General features: G+C 35.4%; 1 long non-coding RNA gene across 1 annotated transcript in view; it reads right to left on the bottom strand.

Annotated features, from left to right (window-relative positions):
* The window catches only part of LOC141570434 (uncharacterized), a 476,097-nt gene that overhangs the window by 57,525 nt on the left and 391,974 nt on the right, over window positions 1–26,598 (bottom strand). The gene's annotated exons all lie outside the window — the stretch shown is intronic.

The following is a 26,598-nucleotide window of genomic DNA, read 5'->3' as shown; positions in this document are numbered from 1 at the left end:
ATTAAAAAAATACTTCTATGTAACTCATGACTCAAAGAAGAAATAAAAAATAAAATTAGAAAATGTCTTAAAGTAAACACTATAAAAGTATGTCAAAATGTATGGGATGCTACTAATTCAGTGCTTAGGTGGAAATTTATAACCATAAATGCTTAAATTAGAAAAAAAAATAGAGAATCAATAATTTAAACTTCTACTCCAAGAATTGAGATAAAGTAGAGCAAGTCAGATACAGAGTAAGAAGGGAGAAAATAAAAATGAGAGCAGAAGTTAATGAAATAGAAGAACCTAAGAAATAAAATCAATGAAACAAAATTTGGGTTTTTGTAAAGATCAATATAATAGATATTCTTTAATTAGACTGACCAAGAAATAAAGCAAGAGGTCATAAATTGTCAAGATCAGGAATGAAAAAGAAAAATGACTTCATACCCTACAGAAAGTATTATAAAGGAATATTATAAGTAACTTTATGCCAACAAAGCAAACAACTAAGACAAAATAGAAAAAGTATTCGACGTATACTATTTACCAAAACTATTCAAGAAAAAAACAGAAAATCTAAATAAATGTATATCAAATTAAGAAATTGATTTTTTTGCAGTAATTAAAAATCTTTTTGCTTAGCAAAGCCCAGATTTAAATGCTTTCACTGATGAATTCTACCAAGCATGTAAGGAAGAAATCATACGAAATTCAACACAAACTCTTTTTAAAAATGGAAGAGGAGGTTAAAATAGAAAACTAGAATGAGTCCCCAACTCATTTTCTGGGGCCAGTTTTACTAGGATACCAAAGGAGCACAGACATCACAACAACAGAATACTATAGACATTATCACCTGGCACAAAAACTCAAAAAATTAACATGTTAGCAAACTGAATCCAGAAATATATATTTTAAAAAGACTATACACCATGATTAAATGGAGTTTATCACAGAAATGCAAGGTTGGCTTAACATCTCAAAATCAATAAATGTTAATGAAAGTTAGAGAAAACATGATTATATCAATAAATTTAAAAAGAGAACTTAACAAAATCCAATACCACTCAATGATAAAAATGCTCAATAAGCTAAACATATAAAGAAACTTCCTCAATGTGTTATAAGACATCCATGAATAAACACTTATAACATATTTGATAATTGCCTTTTTTGTAATATCATGAAAAAGGCAAGACAGCTCTCAGCCTTGGTAAAGAGAATTCCTTTAAATTTTTGAAGTACATAGTAGCTGAACATATTTTATTAATGATGCATTGGCATCTGCTATACGAACTGTTGTCTTATACAGATATGCAAATGTCCTATATTAATTGGGGGGACTGCTACAAATTTTCCAGATGTCAGAATAAAGCATGTCCTGTTATAGACAATGATAACATGGTTTGTCATATTCTGCTTTGGTGTTTTACATACACATATTATAAACACACAGTAGTATCTCTTCTGCTTAATGAGCATGTTTAAACCATTAGACAAAATTCCATTCTTATTAAGTCACAGTGTTATATTCAATAAGTTGCACTGTGCACCACAACTAACGCTTTCCTGTAGGTGATCTCAAATCCAGTTTGGCTGAAGTGCCACTGGAGAAAGGGTTCATGTTCTTGCTCCCAGCAGAGCTGGAGAGACAGGTAGTTCTATCTCCCCCATGTTTTCTTCTTCCTCCCTTCAAATTTAGACATAGGAAAGTGGAGTAAGAGGGACTGCTATGATTCACAAACCTGCTGAGATTCATCCTGAGTAGGAGTTGATTCATAACTCACTGTGTGGGCTGGGAGATTATATTATAATTTTCAGTGCATGGAGTTTAGTCCAAAGATGGCAGATAATAGATTTGAAAGGTTCTTAGTAAAATTTTATGAGCTGCCCGAAGGAAAAGCTCTAATTTCAAGCTAGGCATCCTAGGTTTAGTCCTATTGCTTATCAGCTGTCTGTCTGAATAAGTTATGACCCCTATCTGAGACTCTTGTTTTTTTTTATCTGTAAAATGAGAATTTTATGTAATTAGCTATTGCTGATTATGTTCTATAACTATTCTATAGCTCTTATATTCTATAACTTTTATGACTTTAAACTTGATGATGCTGCCATACACCATCCCCTCCTCAATCAATCACAAGGGACTAGTTCTGCAATGTATTAAGGACTCAGGAAGAACACTCTGTGGAATTAATTAGGTAATTAATTAATTATCTGTAAAGAGACTGAATGTGCCATTGTTCATACATTTGCACTTGTTTCTCATTCTCTTTGAATGCTCAACATGAGCCTTGGTCATATTTTGTCTTTGGGATCAAAGAGAGCACAATTATTGGAGGGTAAAGGAACAAAAACAATCTAGTTGCTCAGGTCTGGTGCTGGCTTAAACATAGTAGTAGAAATTTGGTGTGCATCCCATAGAGACAAATAGATCACTGCCTCTATCTACTAGCAAACAGTCTGTTTTTCTATTTTTTTATTTAGTTTTTTTTTTTTTTTAATTTATTTATTTATTTTTTTATTGGGGAAGGGTAACAGTACTTTATTGGGGAACAGTATGTACTTCCAGGACTTTTTTCCAAGTGAAGTCGTTGTCCTTTCAATCTTAGTTGTGGAGGGTGCTGTTCAGCTTCAAGTTGTTGTCCTTTCAGTCTTAGTTACGGAGGGTGCAACTCAGCTCCAGGTCCAGTTGCCGTTGCCAGTTGCAGGGGGTACAGCCCACCATCCCTTGCGGAACTCGAGGAATTGAACTGGCAACCTTGTGGTTGAGAGCCCACTGGCCCATGTGGGAATTGAATCGGCAGCCTTCGGAGTTAGGAGCATGGAGCTCTAACCGCCTGAGCCACCAGGCCGGCCCAAAACAGTCTTAAGAAACACATCCATTACACTGAGTCAGGTACGTTCCAGATGACATATAGCCTCATCTTCTCATAACCAATCACAACATTCCCTATCTGGATAGTATTAAAGACTAATTGACCAACCAAGCTCCCTTCCTGTGCCCCTCTTCCCATTTTGAGATACTCTCTCTATGACATTTATGACCAGTTTACATAAAAAGTTTACAAATATGACTATCTAAAATCTATACATTTGTTTAGAAATTTTAGACCAACCGATGTGAATGGGTACTGAATTGAAAAGCACAATAATTTTTGTGACTTGGCAAAAAGCAAGTCCTACATCTGGTGAAGAACTGAGGGTCAAAATAGATAGGCAGATCACTATAAAAACAAATTATAAAACTAGATTCTCATAATAGTTTTGCCAGATTTTCCCTATATATGCTACATTTTCTTGTTTGAAGTCATTGGAATGCAGTGCTTTTTTTTTTCCTTCAGTGGTTACAAAAAAGCGATAAATGCATTTTCTCACGTTGGGATTATCTTTGGTACCAATGATATGCTCAGTTTGCTATGTCCTTAAAAATGAACCGTTATAATAAAATGATTAAGGAAATTTGTCTGGGAATTGTAGTCTGGTAGAGTATGTCAAAACTTCTTCTACCTTCTAAGGCAAGCCTAGTTTCCTCCATATTCAAAGTCAGACTCTTCCTTCAGCAGAAGCAGCTGGGTCAGGGTGAGTTCATTGAGGGCACACTCTCCAGAGTTTGTGCTTTTGCAGCTGCCCCCATCAAACCAAGTGTTTCTCTTCTGAACCCTGATGTCAGCATTGAAATACTTCCTATTGTTTTCTACCTCCTTCGGAAAGATCTTGAAATGTGGGAAACCTTGCCCAGACACAAGCAGCTTTGAATTCTAATAATATTTTGTGATGCTGGTCAGTAGGTGAATGTGAATATAATTTGGCAGACAGCTGTTGAAGTTTAGCTAAACTAGGAATGCATAAAAATGGCCCCAAACATTCCACATGCATTCTTTAATTGTATTTTTCTTCATCTGCTTGAGGGAAGTCTTTTAGCAGATGGCCTGACCATATGGAACTGTCCTATACAATAATTTTTATAACTCGTGGGTTGAGAATGTGATTAATAGAAATACGCCTCCTGGATACATATGTGTTGTTGACACTTTTTGTATAAACAGCTGAAAGTATATTGTGGTAAACACATCTCACTTATGGGAAGTTCTTTCTTTTCTAGAAAATTGCTCACACATTCTTCCATCACACTGCCACACAGTTTGTCAAAATGCTAGATACTGTTTGCTTTGAGCACTTCAGTCTTCTCACCGAGGTCTCTGACACTACCATTTTCTTGTTTTTCCATCTGAGTGGACAAGTAGATTTTTTCCCCCTTCCTGTCCTGTACCTCTGATCACTTGATTAAGCTCCTCAAAGTCTTACTCTATCTTCTCACTCCTGTCACAGTAGGTGACCATAGATTTCAAGATTTTGAAACCACTAATTATCTCCATTCGAGCTCCATGTTAATGGGCTTGTCTTCTCTAATGTGTTATTTCCTCTCCTGCCAAGAATGTACAACTTCTGTGATTCTAGAATAGCTGTCTTGAATTTCCTATCATATTCAAGCTAGAATTTTATAAGACAAACAGTAATGAGAAGACCTTTGCTGTGTTTTATGAAATCTTTGTTGGCTTCTTACGACTATATATTGGTTCTGAAAGGATTTATATTTAATTAATTATATTAGTTAATAGATTTGCATTTTAAAATTATATTATTTTTTAAAACCTGTATGCCCTGCTTATTCCCTGGGCACATTCAGGAATTCAATGTCATGTTTCACCAGCATCTGAGGACCACTGAGGGTTAAGTTTCTTGTACACATTGAGGAGATCCAGAAGCACTTCTTTTACCACCACATAAAAGCAGCCTGCACTCTTAACTGTCCAAGACCCCCTATTCTTTCCCTATTTACTCCTTTAACTAGCTTTTCTTGGCAGTGTTTAAGTTTTATTGTTGTTTTCAGTCAGCTTTCTCTCACCTTGAAAAGGTGTGAGCAGGCCCTGAGAGAAGTGACCAATGAAGTAGGAGGAAACTAAGAGAGGATGGTGTCCGGGTGCTGAGTGACAGAAAGGAGGGACTGTGTTCAATCTGATGAGAGCCAGTGTGAGGGGAGGATGGAGAAGTTGCTATTAAATAAGTAATGTGGAGGTCATTTCAGTGGATTGGTGGAGACAGTATCATTGGCATGGATTTAAGGATAGAGAAAGGAGAAAAACTGCAGGCAAAGAGCCTACATAAATCATGTAAGAAATTTTGTGGCAAGGAGAAGCAGAGAAATGGAGCTGTGAAGACGGGGGCGGGAAAGCAGGCTAAGGTTTTTTTTTTTTTTTTGTTTGTTTTCCCTTTAATGGGAAATATTACTGCTTTTTCTTTCCTGATTGAAAAGTAGTGATACAAGAGAGAGGGAAAGTCACTGGAACCATACCTGCCAGCAGGTGGGAGGGAGTGGGTAGCGGGGGCTTGGCCTTTAGAAGAATGCAGATAGTTAATCCATATAGGTGAAAGGGAAGGCGGGTTATGGGTCAACATGCATGTAAATGGGCAAATTGTTGGAGTGAGAAAGATTTCCAAGGAATCTTCTGATCGATTCTTCTTTCTCCATGAAAAAAGAAGTGATGCTTCTAGCTAGTTTATGTAAAGCCTTTGCAGAGAATAGAAATGCCTTCATTCCATTCCAGTACAACTACTGGACATACATTTGTCCAGACACTTTTCCATCCATTTATTTCACTTGTTGTTCGTAAAACCTCTCATTCAACTCCTTCTTTCCTCTCCTTTAAAATTGTAGCTTCAAACTCAATCAAATATGCCCAAAATAAGAAAAAGCTTGCAGAGTATACTTGAAAGTAATGATTGTGTGTGTGTGTGTGTGTGTGTGTGTGTGTGCATGTGTGTGTTTGTGTGTGTGTGTGTGTGCATGTATTTCTCCTCAACTATGTTCCAGAAAACTGAGAAGTGCTGTACCAAAAGGCACACACATAATATGACTGAGCAGATGCCCCTGGGACTCTGTATCAGCCTCCTTGACCCACTTCTGAGTTCAGCCGCAGCAACAGTGAGCATTCAGACTTACCTGTTACCCTTAGTATCCTACATCCAGGTTTTCTACCTGAAGCCTCATTCACAGCAAAAATAACTTAAGAGACACCATTAATATGGGACAGGTGCTATTGAATAGTCTGATAAGTCTTCTTTGTATGTGAGTTTATCTCACTGGATAAAGGCTCCAATCCCATCCTGCAGGGGCATTTCAGGGGGGCATGTTGTATACTTATGAGGATCTGAATAAATCGAGTCGTGCTGCCCACTGTGGTGATGTTTTGAACGCCCCTGCTATTCATCTGTCCCTTTTCTTTTCTCTTCCCCCTCACGCCTCTTTCTGCAATGACTTCTCTAAGAGACAACCGGAGCCCAAGTATTTAACTCAGCCTCTGTTTTTGTGACCATTTAAAAGAAAGACAACATTTAAAATCATAAAGGGAGCTATAAAATAATAAAATAAATCTCATGTAGATAACCATATTTGGAAGCTGAATTTTATTCTGCAACTCCCTGGTAGCCAAAGCTCAAAGAAGAAATTATGGACAAATACTGACTACTTTCTTATTATTTTTTTAAAAAAGCATACTAACTGATTTGGCGAAACTCATTTATCTCTCGGAAAAGTTACTGTAAAGAAAAGTCAAACTTGGATAAGATATAATAGTGCCTCAAAATGAAACACTGTGGTGTGGCAGCCATGTCATCACATCTCCAAGACTCCAATGATGTTTCTGCATAACTTGGGCATTTGGGCAGGTGATTGAGCACATATACAATCCATCTCAAGTTCATCATCTGCATATTTTAGGTCAATCCAAAATCTAATGTGCTATACCATGACATTGCTATTTAACGTCTTGACAGCTTTTTAAAAAAGTAGAGTACAAAAATTTGATAAACCACTTTCTCTTGCACAGACTCTAAAATAAGCTAATAATACTTTGGTTTGCTTTAGAATAAAGCTGGCAAACTCCCCTCCCCTCGGGAGATTTTTAAAGCTGTGAAAAGGCAAAGCATGGCACACCTGCAACAACACTCTTTCAGGTTTAAATGAAGATGTTTGCTGAGATAAGAATGCCTGCACTAGTTCAAAGACTGTCCTATTTTTCACAAGACGACCTTACACAACCCGGAGTGAGTAAGCCAATGCCTGATATTTCTGTGTAGCTCTTCAGTCTATAAATAGTAGTTTTATGAACTATTACTAGCAGAAACTTCTAATAATGCAATGCTCCCAGTTTACAGAGTGAGTTTTTTTCTGAGTCTAAGATCTATTCCAAATACTGGTTCAGGACTTCCTGGGTATATTATCCATGGTATCAGCTAGTGTTCCAGCACAGAAGCAGAACCAGTAAGAGGCTCAATTTATCATGGAAGCTGACTAGTCAAGTCCAAAATCCAAAGGGCAGACTGTCAGTAAGGGCTGCTAGGATGCCTGGCTCTGAGTAAAGCTGCGGCCCACAAATACAAATTTCTTCTTGAGGGAAGCCTCAGTTCCACTCCTAAGGCTTTTCAACTGATCAAATCAGGTTCGCCAAGACGACCTAGAATAATCTCCCTTACTAAAGTCAACTGACTGTAGTTAAGTCCCATGTACAAAATACTTTCATAGCAATACCTGTATGTTTGTTTGAATCCCTGGAATCTGTAGCCTAGCCTAGTTGACACATCACACTGACCATCACACCCATAAAAAAGAATTATAAACTTCAGCAACACAGCAGCAGCCTGGCAAAGCTTGTTTGGATAAAAGCAAGAAAAAACTGAACTGTGAAAACTCTCTTGGCAGTATCTTTGTGATGAAGTACTTTGCAGTTAATATGGTCTGTTCTCCAAGTACAGCACTCGTCTGTCTTAGGTATTCTAATGCCTTTAACCAAAGTGTCTCAGAGTCTCCAGGGATTTATGACTGAACTGGACATATTCCTAAGAGAATCCTCAATGAGGCCATTCGGATTTTTCAGAAGATCTCTGGGAAACTGACTAAAGACGTTCTAATAGTTAATATGAGGAAGATCTAAAAATGCTCTAATGTCAGGGGAAATCCCAGTGAGATTACCATGGTCACAGCAGACATTTTCATTAGCCAGATTTCGAGAGCATGGACTAGAAATACCCACCATGCTATGCGGTACCTGTATTAATAACATTGGGATACCTATTCTAAAGGCTGGTAACTTAGGGGGAGACACTGGCTTTTATCAAGATGGCCTGACATCTAAAGCAATATCTTACCCTGTTGAATGCTCATGACTTATATTCTTTATAAATTCCAAAGCCTAACTTGCCTTCCTAAAATAATTTACTCCTCTGGAAAGGTTATCTGGTTCAGCAATGACAAATATTTTTGAAAGAAAATAAGGATGGCTGGGCTGTGTTATATTAATGTAATATTAGATTGTGCAGGTTCTCGGTTGTCATTGGAACAAGTGGCATTATTTTGTTAGTTATAGTAACTAAATCTGGGAAGCATGCTTCTGAGAAATAAAATGAAAAGTGGGATGGAGGTACAAAGTTGGTACTGCACAGCTTGTCTTGCAAGTCCCCAGGTGGGTATGAAAAACCTGAACTGCAAAAAATATAAAGGTTGATGAGGAATTACAAATTGCCTGTGAGTCTATCTCCTTATATACCCATAATTGGCCTTTGTTTAGTCTTTGTGTGTTAGAAAACTTCTGTTGGTGATAATATGAAGTAGTTAATCATCATGATATGTTTTCCCTTCATGTCATTTTTTTTTTGTGATGAGGAATATGCCTTTCAAAATTCTCATATTTCATTTCTGACTTTTCCTATAGCTTTGCTTTATTACAAATGTTAGAGGAATGAAAAACTGCTGCCCACGCAGAATAAAAGGATAGGCAGTGCCAATCAGCTTGGCTTATTACCAATTTATATTCACAGCTCAGTTTAATGTGGGACTTTAAATTTTACTGACTTTCTAAATATTCTCCTTCGTGAACTTTTTACAATAAGTATAACTATGAAGTTAAAGAAACAAGAAGCACTCCAAATAAAACACTGGAACTAACATTATACTTTCAAATGTGCTATTCCCTCAGGTAAGCATTAGAGGAAACTAACTACACATCCTATGATCAAGTTGTTAACACATTTCTAGGAATTTGTTTGAATTTTCTTCAAAGCCTGCATGAAATACTTTGGCTTATTTTTGAAGAGATAAATGAAATGTACACATACATATATAAATGAAATTTGAAGTCAAGCCCCAAGAATAGACAAGTTATCAAGTGAATAACTCTTTCACCAATAAGTTATGAAGTTAAAGCCATATATGGATATGTATTACTTAGCCAAGTCTGAAAACATTTTTCAAGAAGGATTTCCAAAAAAAGTATCTTGAGGTGTAATACACATATCCTTGCAGTGGTACAACACCAACTTGAATATGTATTACTTGATACATTCATTTAAAAAAGTGATTTCATACGTGTAACAATTTTCTTAGGTGCATTAAAATTGCTTACATGAAGTTTAAAATCAGTAATTCACTGTCACTCTACTAGAGGGTCTGCTAAGATGAATTATTGGTAGAAAGTTTTGTTGTTCACCCACATGGAGTTCTTTTTTCCTTCTAGTCACATCGCTGGATTTCAGTTTTCCACCTGCTTGTAATTGGGCAGGACCCTGTGACTAATATTGGACAATAGGCTGTGAGGGAAAGTGATATATGTAACTTACTGGCAGAAGTAGTGCCAAGTCCGTGTACAATTTCAGTCTCTGTTCTGCTCTAACCAAGAAGACCATGTATTCGATAGGATGCAGCTAAAAGGATGTGATGCATACAACAGCCTGTGCTCTGTGTGACTGTGGAGCCAAGATCCTGCACCTACTCTTGACATGTTGGGTGAACAAGAAAAACTTGTGTGTTCATGCATGGAGTCTTTGTGGTTACCTGATAACCCAGTACAATGATGAAACCAAGCCAAACTAACTAATACTATAATTATTTGTATGCATATATTTCATTACCTTAGAATTAAAGAAAGAATGTTAGGTGTCATTTTATCCTTTGGTGAGACCTAATTAACATATCAGTTCTACCCTGCATGGCCCCTCTTTCATTACCAGGTATTGATTATCAGGTGCAAACCTGGCAGATAATACAAGTACTGTAATGAGAATTCAAAGGAATCTAGTTATTATTATGGTTGGGTGAAAGAAGGCAGTTGTAAAATACATATAAGGAATAAAACTCTTTATTCTACTAGGCTGATGAAGAATTAGACTATGCTTTAAAAGTCTAATTAGGAATTGGTTTTCCAAATTTTAGTTCAAATGTCATTCATAGGAAATATCTCATAAAAGATAATACCAAATAATTAAACAATTTTCACTAACATATTAAAAGATGAATAGCACCACATGACAGAAGAGCCCTGACAATATAGGGAGATAGTTTGTGATAGGAGGTACACTTAGGAAAGGTCCAGAATATATCTGTCTTGTTCCGGTGAATACTCCTGTGTGGAAACTGACACTCTGTAAAGAGGGAGGGAGGGAGGAAGGAAGAAAAGAACTAAAGAAGTAAGAGAAAAAGTGCAATGACACATTCAAATGCGCCTATTTCATACTTTGAGATTGAGCCTACTGGCCACACTGACATTATTCTGTTATTCTGGTTGCTTTGTCTCCAGGCTCCTAAGCCACCTATGAAGCATTCTCAAGAAGTTCTTAACCACTTAATTCACTGAGGATGCCAAGAAGATTCATCAACACAAACTAATACTAAAAGCCACACTTTCAATCCCTTTTTGCAGATTTTGCTGCCCAAACCACCTTTTAAGTGGCCAGATTAGGAACACCTCGAGCCTAATACATTTGTGGATAGTTTCCATTATTTCATCAGTGGTTATGCTAACCCTCTCCCTCCAGTTGGAGAGACATATTAGATATTAGATTTCACGAGACTGTCTTAAAGTATTTAAAGAGCTTTTAAAAATATCAAATTGTAAGTATTAGCTGTATAATGACCTAACAAAAGAAGTTATAGATCTTAAAATTGCATCAGAAAATATATTTGTAAGATAGTCAGGAAAAGCATTGCTACTGTTTGTTAAGACACGATTTGAGCTAAAATAAAAATTGTATTATATTAGTGGTGTTGTTTTTATTTTAACAAACATGATAGCCATACATTTACAACTGTTCTATATAAAGCGATTAAAGCATATACCAAAGCATCAATGTTAAAATAATTAAATACTCATGATCATAAACGAGAATGAGTCAAAAACTTCAGCAAAAGTCACATACCTAATGAATATTTTGTTCCTTAAAAATAAACACATAGTTTTTCTTTTTTTCAAAGAAACAAAAGTGAATTACTGGATATTATAGAGAGTTGAGTATCATTTTTGGGAAATTCGTACTGAACTATAACACCTTTGGCTGTCTAAACATAATGACAGAACAGCATTCCAAACTCAGCCATTCCAGAAACAAAGTAAGACAGAAAATGAAGCAATTTCCAGTACTTTTATTTTCAGTCTTGATTTCAAGGTCTTCTTTTGGAAATCTGTGGTGTAATGCATGAGAATGTTGTGTAGCTTTTATGAATAATCAGTTCAAAATCTGTTTGAAAGGTTCTAATTAGTTTCAAAGTCCCTGAAAGTCACTGTCAAACTCAAGGTTACATTATAGTGAGAAACGATGCTAGTTAGTTTGCTACGGCTGCCATAATAAAATACCACAGACTGTTCATCTCATACTCTCACCTTCAAATAAGAAAGGCCAAATTGTTTTTTGTTTTTGGGGTTTTTTTTCACTTAAATCATTATTGTCTCAACTCTCTGGTTCATCTACAAAGTCTTAACAGCATATCTTTCTGGAACACAATTAAATCCCCCACCTTTCTAACTATACTATGTATTTATCAACACAACACCATTTGCTACCACTTACAACCATAGTCCTTTGGAACTTGATTTTTCTGAATTTGGTCAATGTCCATGTATTCTGGATATAACTCCTCCAAGGAGAAGTATAACCTTAGTCAGGATGTCTTCAGTCTCTACCTATGTTTTTGAGCTCCACAAATGTGTATTGAATACCTATTGTGTGTCAGACATCACGCTAGATTCAGAGGACAGAAAGCTGAATAAGATACTATCCCTGCTCTCCAGGAGATGGGAATCCACAGGAGAGAAAGATACAGAACAAATCATTTCAACTCAGTGTGGAAAGTGCCAGAGGATTCCAGGATCTGTGTTGGTACCGTATGGCATGACCTTGCTCCACTAACCATGGCCAACTGGACGAGAGGTGGACATCTGACCAATCTTTGTCAATCAGATTCTGTCTCCTGAGGTTTTGGAATTTGGACTGAGAGGGTTGAATCAGTCTTCTCAGTGGCCGGAATTGAAATATGGAATTCAAGATCTGTGGGAAAGCTACATTTTGTCCATATGTGCTTCCAAAAGCTGAGAAAGTTTGTTTGCTGAGAAAAATAAAAAGACAAGGACCTGAGAGGCAAACAAACAAACAAAACAAACAATAAACCCACTGACTAGATGGCTTAAACAACAAAAGTTTATTTTCTCATAGTTCTGGAGATGCAAAGTCTAAGATCAAGGTGTTGGAAGGTTCGGTTTCTCCTGAGGCCTTTCTCTTGATTAGCAGATGGCCACATTTTCTGTGTTCTCACAAAGACTTTGCAGGGACACCAGTCATAATGTACTGGATTAGGTATGACCTCATTCAACCTTAATTACCTCTTTAAAGTCCCTCTCTCCTAATATAGTCACACTGGCATTTAGAGCTTCAACATGTGAATTCTGGGGGGACATAATTCAGTCCATAACACCCTTTAAATAAAATATTAAGAAATATATTCTGATCTTTAAAAGTCAGAAAAGATGTAGACACAAATTCCTCTTCTCCATACCATGTCTTAACATACTTCACATATTTATCAATTTGCTTTGAATTAAGGGAAGAAACACACACACAATCGTAAGAACGGTGTATAAACATATTGGGTACTTTAAAAATAGTACCCAATGACAAGGGGGGAAACCTGTCTGAAAGATAAAATTCTAGATTTCCAAGAAAATTTTCCACACAGGGGCCTCCTAACATGGGTTTCAGATGCTGTCAGTGCTCTGGCTGTAACCCCTGAATCTTTCAGTGTGGTCCAGTTTATTTTATGGTATGCGCTGTTAGATAGCAGAATGATTGCCCAAAACAAAATGATTCAACTTACTGTTGAAATTAGAGCAGGTGGTGGCACCAACAATGAGGATGGAGATAGGTGATATCACATTCACCTGTCACAGACAAGGCCTCTTTACAGGGTCACATACAGGACTCATACTAGCCTGTCATACTTCAGGTACATTGCTGGGTTAATCAGTAATATTACGCTGAGTAGCACATTTAAGCTAGTTGCTAATTATTATCTTAATTAGAAAATTAAACCCATGACAGAATTTATCACATTTTCGGTATTAAAGTTAGACTGCACTAGTGGAAAAAGCACTGAGCTGGGAAGAATTAGGAAATTTGTATACAAGTTCCTAATTTGTGTAGGCAGTGCCTACAAATGAGTGTGACTGTTTTGATGGATCAAGATCAATTTAACAATGGTTAAGTAATATTTGACTGTATTTCACAGGATATTTTTCTTAACTGATGAAATTTTTATATAACCAATTTGATGGGTTGAGTACAAGATAATCAAATCATTTTATATATGTAGTTAGAATTTACCCAGATTTTCTGTCTCTCATTTTTCTGTAATAAAAAAATAAGATTCTTCCAGATTTATTGTAGTCACTCTTTCATGCTTTTGGATTATCTTTATACTTTTAGAATCATCATGAGAATATCTATATAGGCCAAGATTTGTGTGACTGCTAATTTTGTTCTCATCTGTTAATGTTTAGGGACTTTTTATTGTTGATTATCAGATATGGAGCTATGACCTCAGGAGTATTTTAAAGATATTTTAAACATTTTTAATTAACATACATTAAACTGTATTCTTTTTTTGCATACAGGTCTATGCATTTTGAAAAATACATAGAGTTGTATAACCACCACAGTTATTCCCTCCTGATTTCCTCTGGTCGTCAGTTCTTTCTCTCACCTTTCAACTTTGGCAATCATTGGTTTTTCTATCCCTACAAACTTGTCTTTTCTAGAATGTCGTATAAATAGAAGCTTACTGCAAGAAGCCTTTTGGATTTGGCTCCTTTCACTTAGTATAACACATTTGGATTATTTCCATTTCTTGGGCAACTATTAAAAAGCTGCTATACACATTCATGTGTAAGTTTTAGGGTGAACATAAGTTTTCATTTATTTTGGACAAATATCTAGGAGTGGGACTAAAGGATCATATGGTAAGCATGTGTTTAACACTAAAAAATCTGCCAAATTGTTTTCCAAAGTGACTGAACCATTTTTCATTCCTCCATCAATGCAGGAAAGATTCATTAACTCTGCAACCTCACCAAAACTTGGTATTTTCAGTTTTCTTTTTAAGAATTATTTCAGCTATTTCCAAAAAGTGTGTATTTGTATCTCACTCTGGTAGAGAACTATAGGAATAACTATAGATATAGTAAATTTTAACATTAGTTAGTATGAGCTCTCCAACTTTGCTCTTTTGCAAAGTTGTATTGACCATTCTAATTTATTTACTTTTCCATATACATTTTAGAGTCAAGCTTTGTGATACAAGAAATCCTGCTGAGACTTTGACTGAGATTATGTTAAATCTAGAGTAATTTAGGAAGACTTGACATCTCAAAACAATTGAGTCTTCCAATCTATGAACATAGTATATCTCTCCATTTATTCATATCTTTTTAAAACCATTACTTTGTACTTTTTATCATACAGATCCTGTATATACATATATATATATATATATTTTTTAAAAGATTTATACCTAATTATTTGAATTTTTGGTGCAGTTGTGAAGTTTACTTTATTTCAATGCTTAGTTGTTCATTGGTCTTATGTACAAATACAACTGTGTTTTATATATTGACACACATTATTTTACCTGCTAAATTCAAGAGCTTTTTTGTAGATACCATAGGACTTTCTATGTAGACAATCATGCTGTCTGTGATTATCAATAGTCAAATTGCTTCTTTTCAAATCTGTATGCCTCTTATTTTTCTTTGATACCTTACATACAAGCTAAGACCTCCAGTTCAATGTCTGTGTGTGGTCGGTAACTCAGCAAGAAAAGGAGCATCCACATAGAAAATTTACAGACAGCTACCAGGTAAAATAAATCCATTTCCTTTGTGTAACCTCACTTAATTGAGACCCATGAACTCACTATATACTATATTAAAGCATTTGAAATTTGTTTGGTAGGCAGTGGGATACTATATACTGAGAAATAGCTCTCAAAAGAAATTGTCATGACCTACAGCAAATTTGCAGTCTGGTAGTGAATGGAGTCACACTAGGATCCGGAAAAAAGCCACAGAGAAGAGTGGGCAGAGGAGATGGCCCCTCTACACCCAGCATCCTTCCTAGGGAAGCGTAAATCCAAGAAGGCCTTTCTGCGCTAACAGTTGTCTATAAAGGAATCCTAATCTAGGATGTTGGGATGATAACAAGGCTACTAGAGTGAAAGAAGTTGCAGCTCTAAGGGGCAGATATGAATAAATCTTTTGCAAGTGGGAATGAGAGCAAAAATGGATGGAGTTCATTGTCAAATAAAGAAGTTTAACTTGTCTTACCTCTTGAATTACAAAGGTAAAGATGGCTAATTATAGCTGTTTTTGGAGGTGGGAGAAGGGAGAGAAGGGTTTGGGGTACATAGCCTCGCAGTCTCTCTGCATCTAATGAAGATGAGTAAGACAACTGAGATTGGTTAGTGCTCTGTATAAAATACTGAAGGCATGGAGTATGTCTTGCTGTGGGGGAACAAGGACAAGGATTGATTATGAATAAATCAAAGACTAGAAGGTGTTCTAAAATCCTAAAAATATTTGACATCTAAAGTTGTTTTTTTTTTTAATTTATTTTTTTAATTTATTGGGGTGACAATTGTTAGTAAAATTACATAGATTTCAGGTGTACAATTCTGTATTACATCATCTATAAATCCCATTTAAAGTTTTAATGGAAAAAAACCAACAGAGGTATAGGCTGTCCAGGTAGGTAATCAATGACCAAGAGATCTTTAAGAATGGAAAGGGTGCAAATGATTGAAATACTAATTAATGATGGTTTCAGAACTTCCATTTAGAGTTCCTGTGGATACCAATCTGGATGAAGGTTGGAGGCTAGGAAACTTCTCCTGAGGCTGTTTTTATGGCAAGCATACTGTTTTTTTCATAGATGTTATGCTGCTTTGGATGGTCTTTGGTTGTTCACACGGCTAGAGATAATAGGCAGCACTAAAGCATTCCTCAGTTTGCAAGCCTCCCCTCAGCACTGTTATTGGTGCTAAAGTTTGTTGCTTGGTGAAACGAGCCATATCTCACTATTTTTATAGACCCTCACTGGTAGTAAATAAGTGTGCCAGTCAAAGGTTATAGTTACTGCTATACTAGATGCTTGCTGAGAGCCCAAGCTGGTGAACAACTATTAAATCATCCTATAGACAAAGATTCCAAGAGGGAAATGGAAGGGCAGAAGTGCTGTTTATTAAATCCCCGAAATCACGTTTTTTGTGTGTCTCACTGGTGCTCATAAGGCTCAATGACTGCAGCTAATAGGCCTGGATTTTCTCCACAACCCTTTCTGGGAGGCATACAGCAGAGTGACTGAGCAACTTCTGACTGTGGGAGTCTGACTGTTTTTATGAGCAGTCCTTAGGCTATTGGTAAATAAACTCATAAAGTAAGAAATTTTCCTCTGAAAGCAAATCAAAGGCCCTAAAGGATATAGTCAAAGTCTAACTTTGAAATGAGATAAAAAAAATTGTCTTCTAAAACCTATGTATAGAGTTTGAGTCCGATGTTTGCAGAAAAAAATCTCAGAGTATCAGCGAATAATCCACTGATCCTGCCCCAGGAAGGAAACAATTGTAATGACAATACAGAATTTGAATTTTATCACTGATCTATAAGATTAGCTTTTTAATAAGAATTACTTATTATTAAAGAGAAGGAAATATATACATACACATGCATGCAATTAGAGCCCTTATAATAAGAGTAACTGAGCAGGAACCAGAAGTCTTGAGCTTAACATCTATTTGCTTATAGCAACCAAAAGAGAATACCTAATGTTTCAGGGATTATGTTCTACTTTTACTGCAGCCTGGGGGCAGACTGACCAACTCTAACGTTTTCATAAATAGATTGCAGAAGCTTTTGGCCTTCTCCTTTGTCTCCTTTCCTCTTCCTGCTATGAAAAGTATTCTTTATGATACTATCTGAGTTCTTCAGTTTTCCCAAGATATATTTAAGAAATTCTCAAAACAAATTTCAGTATTAAGTGGGTATGATTCTGAAACTGTCATCAAGATGTTTTCTGAACTGGTTGGGCTCACTTAACTGGCTAAGCAGATGTCTACTTGCTCCCTCACTATTTCATCAATCGCTCCTGGAACTCAGCTGTTACGATGATGAATGATCCCAGGTCAAGAAGGTCAGCTGTACATAATGAACTCCAAAGGAAAGTTGAAATTAATTTTAATGTGTGAACTCCTGTTTATATTAGTAATAACTAGGATTTCTGGATATTTTTTTCCTAACTTACGTATAAGTGTTCCTTTGTTTGTTGATAGCTTTGTACCTGTTTTAATTGAATTTCCCTTTTTTATTCATTAGATTTTTTACAGACCTTTTCACTTTACAATATACCCATTTTTCCTAATCCATAACTAAAATTTGAGTTTCTGCCATGTAGCCACAATATCTTACTTATCTTTTAATCCTAAGAATTTATCAGTTCCCATAAAAGATACTCAGATGATTTTTGATTAGTAATTAATGAATTAACAAAATAATTTGATATTTTATCCAAAGTGAATGCAAATTCAAAGTAATAATAATAATTAACTCATCAATGTTTCATTCAAACTAATATTCAATTATATTTGGTGTATTATTTAACTAAATCGAGACATTGAACCTTGTTAATCAATGACAGCCCACTGAAATGCAAGTTTACAGTTTTGAAGGAAAAGTTTGTATTGGTGAGAAGGTAGAATATTATCTTTTCCATAGTATGGTGATCAGCAATTAATGAAGAAGAGAGCTGTTTTCAGAAGCACAAATAGAAATCTGACTAATGTATTTGCTGATTTTCTTCCATCTGGCACCAAGGTGATGCTCATGGTAGACTGTCAATATCATAGTTGCTGAGTGCTGCTGTTATTTTTTTATGATTCAGACCAATTCATCTATGTGCTCTCCCTCAGTACTGTTTGTGACCAGTATCTGAAATTAACTATATGGATTTTGGCCATAGAGAAAGCAAATATAAGGGTTCAGAATAGCATATGAATAGTGACTTCACTATTATCTTGTTCTAAAACCTAAACAATGATTTTGACAACGTATCAATTGTCTTTGAAAGTAATGTTCAAAACATTATATCTTTAGAAGAAAATAAGGAAATGGATTACAAATTTGAGTACATATAAGTGGTGCAGTACTTAAAAATGCCACAAAAACAACACTGAGGATCTATTAGGAAAATATTTACATATACAGGCAATGGGTGAATTTTTTGAATTCACAGAGTTTACATAAACCAATAAGAAAACAAAGATAACAGGAATATTATATTTACATATACTATATGTATAAATTATATTTCTATTATACTATACATTAATACATAGAAATGCAATAGAAAATTAATAGAAATATGGGCAAAGAATATAAACAAATAAATCTCAAAAATGTATTTGACAAACAAATGAAAAAATGGTAACTACTACATAAAACTAAGGGAACACAAAACAAATCAGAAAAGAGATTATTTAATCTATAAATACATTGCCAAAAATATCTTGGGTATTATTTCTTATAGGAAAGACTATGGGATAACAGAGCTCTCATACTTTGTTGGTATGAGAGTAAATTTGGAGAGTAATTTGGTATTTAACAAAATCAACACAAATTTTGACATATTTTTAGAAATTCACTCTATAATCATTTTTCAAAAGAACACTAAGATATAATAAACCCTTTGTCATCATTTTGTAGTTATTGGTAAAACCTGAAAATGTCTTTAATTTCCACCAATCAATCCAGTTAGGTCTTCGTTTTTGCCTGCCCCTCCCTAGTTTTTTATCTGTTTAGCACTTGTCACTCTCAAAAATATCATGTTTTAGATGACAAATTACATGGTTACCCTCCATTATGAAAATGGTTATATGAGTATAAATTGTGAAAGACATTATAGGACATATGGATCTAATTACTCATTTTATACCTTTCTATACTATTTGAATCTTTGCCATGTGATGTACTTCTCTCATTTTCAAAATGTTGTTTGTAAAATATATGAAACTTGTCCTCTGAAATTCAGTTAATGGAAATAGTTTTATATTCCTTCACAAATTATTGGAAATTACTGTTTTTTTTGGTTACTTTCAGTGGAGATAATAATTCTTGCTGAACCCTAAGGTTCTAAATCTCTGATTTTGATGCAAACAGAATTCCAGCGAATTAGGTTTTAATTAGGAACTGTGATTTATCCTATAGAAGGCAATATAGAAATCTTTTAGTTTGGTAATAGGATAATGTTTGCTAATTTCATAATCCGTATGTTAGTATTCGCTGACTGAAGAAATTTTATGCCTCAAATAATGATCTCAGTTGAAACTTAGGCCGTTTGCTGCTAAATATTATGTAGTTAAAAAGAAAGGCTCAGAAACTGTTTAATATAACCTTGACAGAGACTAGAACTGAAAGGGTAAAATGGCAGAGGCTCCTTCTCAACTTTCAAGCCACAATTATGTTACTAGTGAAGGTGATAGGGTCAGGCTGCTAGGGTTCAAATCCTGACTCTTAACACTTCGAAGTTATGTGACTTTGGACAAGTTAGTTACTTTCTCTGTATTTGAGATTTCTCATCTATAAAATCAGGATAGTAACTGTTGCGGACTTCAAGTTTATGTCCACCCCCACCCCCAATTCATAGTTGAAACTAATCCCCACTGTGATAGTATTTAGAGATGAGAACTGAGGGAGGCAATAAGGTCATGAAAGTGGAGCTCCCATATGGGATTAGTGCCCTTATAAGAAGAGCCAGGAGAGAGCTAGCTTGCTCTCTCTCTCTCTCTCTCTCTCTCTCTCTCCCTCCCTCCCTCCCTCCCTCCCTCCCTCTCCATCCTCAGCTGTCACTCACCAGGAAGAGGGCTCTCACCAGGAACCTCATTGTCTGGCACCTTGATTTTGGACTTTCCAGGCTCCAGAACTGTAATAAATAAACTGTTGTTTAAAGAATTCAGTTTATGGTATTCTGTTACAGCAGCTGCAACTAAAATAGTAACCATATCTAATTATCATTTCTCATGGCTGCTGTAACAAATTACCACACATTTAGTGACCTAAAGCATCACAAATGTATTATCTCATAGTCTGGAGGTCAGAAGTTAGAAATAGGTTTCACTGAGCCCAAAATCAAGGTGTTAGCAGGGCTATGCTTCCTCTGGAGGTGCTAGAGGACAATCAGTTTCCCTATCTTTTCCATTTTCTAGAGATACATTCTTTGGCTCATGGTCCCTTCACCATCTTCAAAACCAGCATCTTCTCTTTCTGACTCTGCTTCCATCTGTTTCTATCACATGATCTTCCTCTTTTCTGTGTAGTCAAATCTCCCTTACCTCTCTCTCTCTTATACAGACACTTACGTGTGAGTTTAGGGCCCACCCAGATAATCTGGGATAACTCCTCATCTCAAGATCTTTAACTTAATCACACACCTGCAAAGTCTCTTTTGCCATGTAAAGTACCATTCACAGGTTTTAGAGATTCGGACCTGGATATCTTTGGGGGCCATCATTTAGCTTACCACAATAGTGTTACTATGGCATTAAAGGAGATAGCAAATGTACAATTTTTTGGCACACAACTGTTGGTCAACAAATGTTAAATAGTATTATTGCTACAAAGTTATAAGCGCATACACAGAAGTATAACCTACTCATTTTATATCCAGTCAAACTGTCCTTTAAGAATAATGACAACTGAGAACGTGCAAGCAAACAAGAATTCAGTGAACAATACCCAGGAAGACTTCCTTTAAAAAACAAATAAACAAATAAAGAAATAAAATTACAGTGAAACCTAAGTAACCGAGATACATATATTTTAAAAAGAAGAGGAAAGAAGTAATCATGGTTACAGACCACTGGTGAATATTGATTTTTTAAAAATATAAAACTTAGTTGAAAACTGTGCTCATGGTAGTTATAGAACAATACAATAAATCTCAATAATGTTATATATATATATATATATGTGTGTGTGTGAGTGTGAGTGTGTGTGTGAGTGTGTGTGTGTGTGGGTGAGTGTGTGTATGTGTGTGTGAGTGTGTGTGTGTGTGTGTGTGAGTGTGTGTGTGTGAGTGTGTGTATGTGTGTGTGAGTGTGTGTGTGTGTGTGTGTGTGTGTGTGAGTGTGTGTGAGTGGTGTGTGTGTGTGTACTTTAAAAAATGGAAGGAGGTGAAGTAGGAGGAAATGAGCATGCTAATTTCTTCATCACTCTTCTCAAAGATTCAATAAATATGGCCAACATTGTGATATGTATCTAGCAAAAACAATGGCTTTTATGTCAAAATTCCTATAATCTTATATTTCTAAACAATAAAGATATGTTGGGAGGAAATAATGTTTTTCTGTGGTTTCATATTTGTCTGGAATATTGGAGATCTTGTTTTATTTTTTATCTACTGATAAATTCCATGTTAATATTTAAATTATAAAATAATGTTAATGTTATGATCTTATAATGATAAAATCAGTCATTTCTTTGGCTATGATGATTTTATCATCTATCTAAACATAAAAAAGGACCATCCTGAATGAAGTAGAAAAAACCTTGGTGCTAGTCCTTTTATGTGTAGCAGAATTTGAGATTTTATATACTTTTATCCTTTATTTTTAACAAGGATTAATTCATAATCATTTCTAGGAACATTGCAGAGTTTTCATTTTTTTATTGTTTTTTCAATAATGAATACAACAACTCTTCTGGAACCCGAAATCAAACCTCTTAAGACCACCGTGGGCCTCCCAGTCATTAAATCTAATGTGTTTTACTCTGGCCTCACGTTTTTCAACTTTTTTAAAGCACTTGATAATACTAAGCACCTTATACTCTTTCTTCAGATTTGATTTCTATTTGACTTATAAAATATAAAAACCTATCTGGTTTTCTTCTCACCTTCCTAGTTGCCCTTTTTCTTTATGGTTTATCTTTTCCCTTTTATAGACCTATCTAAATGCTTTTCCTCTTTCAAACCACCATCTTAACAAAGTTCTCAAATATTGCAGCATATTGGAATTGCCTTGGGACTTAAGTCACAGCGCCCAAGCTGCAATTCAATATAATTACACTCTGAGAGTGAGAATAAGCATCATTTTTTGTTTGTTTGTTTTAAATTTTCATAGGTTCAAATGGGTAGTGATGTTTGAGAAAAAAAGGATGTACTTTACTATCTAAAGTATGCGCATTAGATCAGTAATTTGCGCATTGCCTAGATGCTTGTTAGAATACAGAGTCTCATGCCTCACCTGAAACCTACTAGGACAAAAAGCACAGTTGTGAAATTCCAGATGATTCATATCTGTGTTAAAATTTGAAAAGTACTTATGTAGAACACTAAATTTTAGCACTTGTCCTATCATTGCCTGTGCTTTACCCCTATGTTTCCACTGTCATTGGCTTGTGGAATATCTTTATCTGTATGTTCCAGCGAGGACCTCAAACTCAACTTAAATTTACAATTGAACTAATATTCTTCATTCTTTCAATCAGCATTTTTCTCTGAATCTTTATCCACTAATAATATTTCTGTTCATCCTGGCTTTCTACCTTACAAAAAATTGTCTTAAAAAAATTATTTCACATATAATGTCAATGTCCTTTTATATTTTGCTCTTCCACATCTCTCAAGTTTCATTCCTTTCCATTTACACCACCAATTCAAACATCATTACCTCGCACTTGAACTTTTGAGATACCTTCCTAACCAACCTTGTTGCCTTTAGTTATTCCTCATTTCAATTTATTGTGAACAGTTGGATTAATCTTCCTAACCTACACCAGAATCAAGTGGCAAAAAGATTAGCCTAATTTTAATGTTCTATAGAAGAGATTTTGCATCTTACCTAAACAACTCACTCATAAACTTCACTTTGACGGAATTATAATCTACCACTTTAATGATCAGATTAAAGTAGTTGCCACATTTTCTGATTCTTTGGGGATGAAAAAATGGTGATAATAAAACAAGGTGCACATTGGCAAAATCTAAAACAGTCAAATCAAGAAAGCTACAATGTCGTTTGAGAGCAAATATAACAATAATAAATTATTTTTACTTTCTGTTAATTTAGAAAGAGCCCTGTATGTTTGCCATTTGATTTAGTTCTCCTTTCCATCATTCATAATTCAAATAAGAAATAGCTAATATTTCTAATCACTTTGTGTATTTCCTCAGGAATGTTATGCAACACAATTAGTTGTTTGGATTATGTCATTCTAATAAATTTGAAATTTTTGTACAACCAGTAACCATGCCTTGTAAGAATAATTAAGTTATACTTGAATTCAAATATTAATGATGATGTAGCTGTCTATTTATCTTAGCCTTTACTTTTTAAAAACAGAATAGAATAAACTATAGCATAAACAGAGGATAGATACTTTTGCTTCTTTAATCAAAGTGTGTTAACAAAAAAGAATCCTTAAATTTTTTAATGGGAAATTTTAAAAGTTTTTAAAGGAAAGTATTTGTATTTGTAGAATTCCTAAATTTGTAGGTGTGTTTCCTGGGAGGAGGGGTTTTTGAAGGATAAGTGGAAGAATAGAGGTTGGTTGATACTAAAGTAATTTCAGTTAAATTGATTTTTATCTACTCAGTGCTTTGCATGTTTAGTAGTTACATAATCTATTAGTCCAAGAATTGCAATAGAAAACTCACGGGTCTTTGAAACCGCTTTTGAGTCCGTGAAGAAACTTGAATAAGTTTACTATACATTTAATTCTGTTTCCTGATGAACAAGCATGCTTCCTGAATTCTCAGAAATACTATGAATATACACAGTTAGATACCCCTAGAGAGGAAAACAATTAAAACCAAGGCATAACCATTTCTACGTTATTTGTAACTTAGGGGGGAAAAATAATTGGCTCCAAAAAAAGTTAATTAGCTCAGTATTTTTACTCATTATTTAAATTATAGGACTAATTCCTTTCCATTCACAATGGTTATTAAACAGAGACAGATTTTGCTGACTTCACTGACTAACACATGATAATATGGCATAAACCTTTGATTACTACAGACACAGTAGGCAACAGATGTTTAAAAAAAAAAAGTAAAACCACAAATTCTAACCAACATTTTAAAGGCTGGGCCCTCCTCTGGGAAGAAATTGAGACAGCATTTTCAAAATCTCCCTTGCCCCAAATCCTGCAAACATTTTTTTTAAAATATGAAATTTCACATTCACCAAAACAAATAGACAAGTCTCTTCTCAATTCTCAGGGAATTTGAATGAAAATTTAAATATCAGCAAAGTAATGAGCCTGTCCTTGAGTTCCAGGATCAGGTAGGCGGTGGTGGGGTCCATATAATTGCATTTTTCACCCCAACTATTGTATACAGACCACACTGGGTGAACGTGAAGATTAAGTAAAAGGGTAAGGAGGGTTGGAGCCATTGGTATGGAAGGGAGAGAGGGCTGCCTTTGATGTCATGTTGACAGCAAAGAAGCAGAGAATGTTACAGCCTGGCTTGGATTGTTGAGTTTTATTTGGAATCTACCATACTGATGCTCTAGGCCAGGAGAAGCCTGGCTTAAGATGCTTTCACCTAATGGAAGAAAGTATTCCTTCCCAAGCAAATATATACATTGACACGACCGGTGGTTTTTATCCTTTGACTGAAGTATGAAGAAGGGATGCTTTGATGTCTTGTCTTATAGAGCTAGAGTCATTGGGTTCCAAGGTATCCTAGGGTAGAGAGGTATAAGAGACAGATAATGAAGGGGGGAGACAGCATGGATGTTCTGCTCATCCCCACAGGTTCAGAAGTTTTAAAGATCTGAAGCTAAAGGAACTGCTTTCTTCCCTTCTTTGTGCTGTTTATGGGCTCCTATGATTGGAGACCATACAGCACACAGAGGACAGAGCTGAACTCTTCACATCTCAGATCTAGGAAATGGTGTCATCTCTTCCTGGAAATGTGGGGGAACAAATGAAGCAATTACAACACTGACTTGGCCTGGAAACAGCCATGAGCCTGAAGTGTTTTACCAAGTCGTGTTGTACAAAAGGCCAGAGAAGCATTTCATGAACCTATTTTGGGCACACGTGTGGCCTTACGCTGCAGATCTGCTGAAATATGTGGGGATCTGGGCTCTTTAGTAGATAAGATAACGCACATTCAAATACATAGACATTCATATCCATCAGTTTTGAATGTGAAAGTAAAAAATAATAATAAAGTGTTTTTCACAGATGAACTCCCAAACACTTACATTTACACACTCTTTGCAGTTACCAGTTTTCTATCCCTACCTTCACCCTGTTCTGTAAATATCAAGGCAAATCTGTTGCTGCTCAGCCCAGCAGCCACCATCTACCAAATTCTAACAAAGTGTGTACAATTTATCTGAGGAGAGCAGATAAGTGACATTTTCCAAATTTAATACGAATCACTTTTTGTCAACACATATTACCCTAACAAAAATAAAAGGACCAAAAAGAAAACATTACTTCCGGTGTTCACCCTGATTGGAATTGTCACTTTTCCAAAGGAGAAATTTGAAAGCATTGTTGACCCTTCTCTTTCTTTGATTTGAACACCTATTCATTCAGCATGTCCTGTTGACTCTACTTCCTAAGTATTAATTGATCTGTCTCTTCTCTATACTCACTGTAACTGCCTCAACTCAGGTCTTTAAATTTTTTTTGTCTTAACTACTCTACTGGTTTTCTAATTGGGCACCATATTTTTAGCTTTTCTTCCTTTGAGTTATATACTTTATCTTATAAAAATTCAAAATGGGTTATTCTATTTTTGAAATCAAAACCAAATCTAAAAGCAAACCGAAAAATACAAACCTTCAAAAGCTTTATAATGCCTGGAGACTAAACCCCAAACCTGTCACTTAGGCTAAAGTCATCTCACAAACAGAATTTTGTTCTTTGTGCTCCCAGGTCTACAGGAGAATTGGAAACATAATAACTTCATAATATGTATTGACAGTAATTATGGGTAACTTCAAAAGATCTGGTGTTCTACAAAATGAACCCACTTAATATTTCTTCTGTACTACCTACTTTTTATGCGTACTGCAAGTGTCTTAATCCCATCTGAAGCTGTGTGCTTTAGGTACTGCTCCTTACAAAAATAGCAGGTACAGAGCTAAAAATAGCGAAATCCTACATGGAAAGAAGTATACAGAGATGATTAAATGGTTAATAGCATATTACAATAAATACAGAAGAG

The sequence above is a fragment of the Rhinolophus sinicus genome, linkage group LG03 (assembly GCF_036562045.2).
Source record: "Rhinolophus sinicus isolate RSC01 linkage group LG03, ASM3656204v1, whole genome shotgun sequence".
Lineage (NCBI taxonomy): Eukaryota > Metazoa > Chordata > Mammalia > Chiroptera > Rhinolophidae > Rhinolophus > Rhinolophus sinicus.
This window is presented reverse-complemented; position numbering and strand designations above follow the sequence as displayed.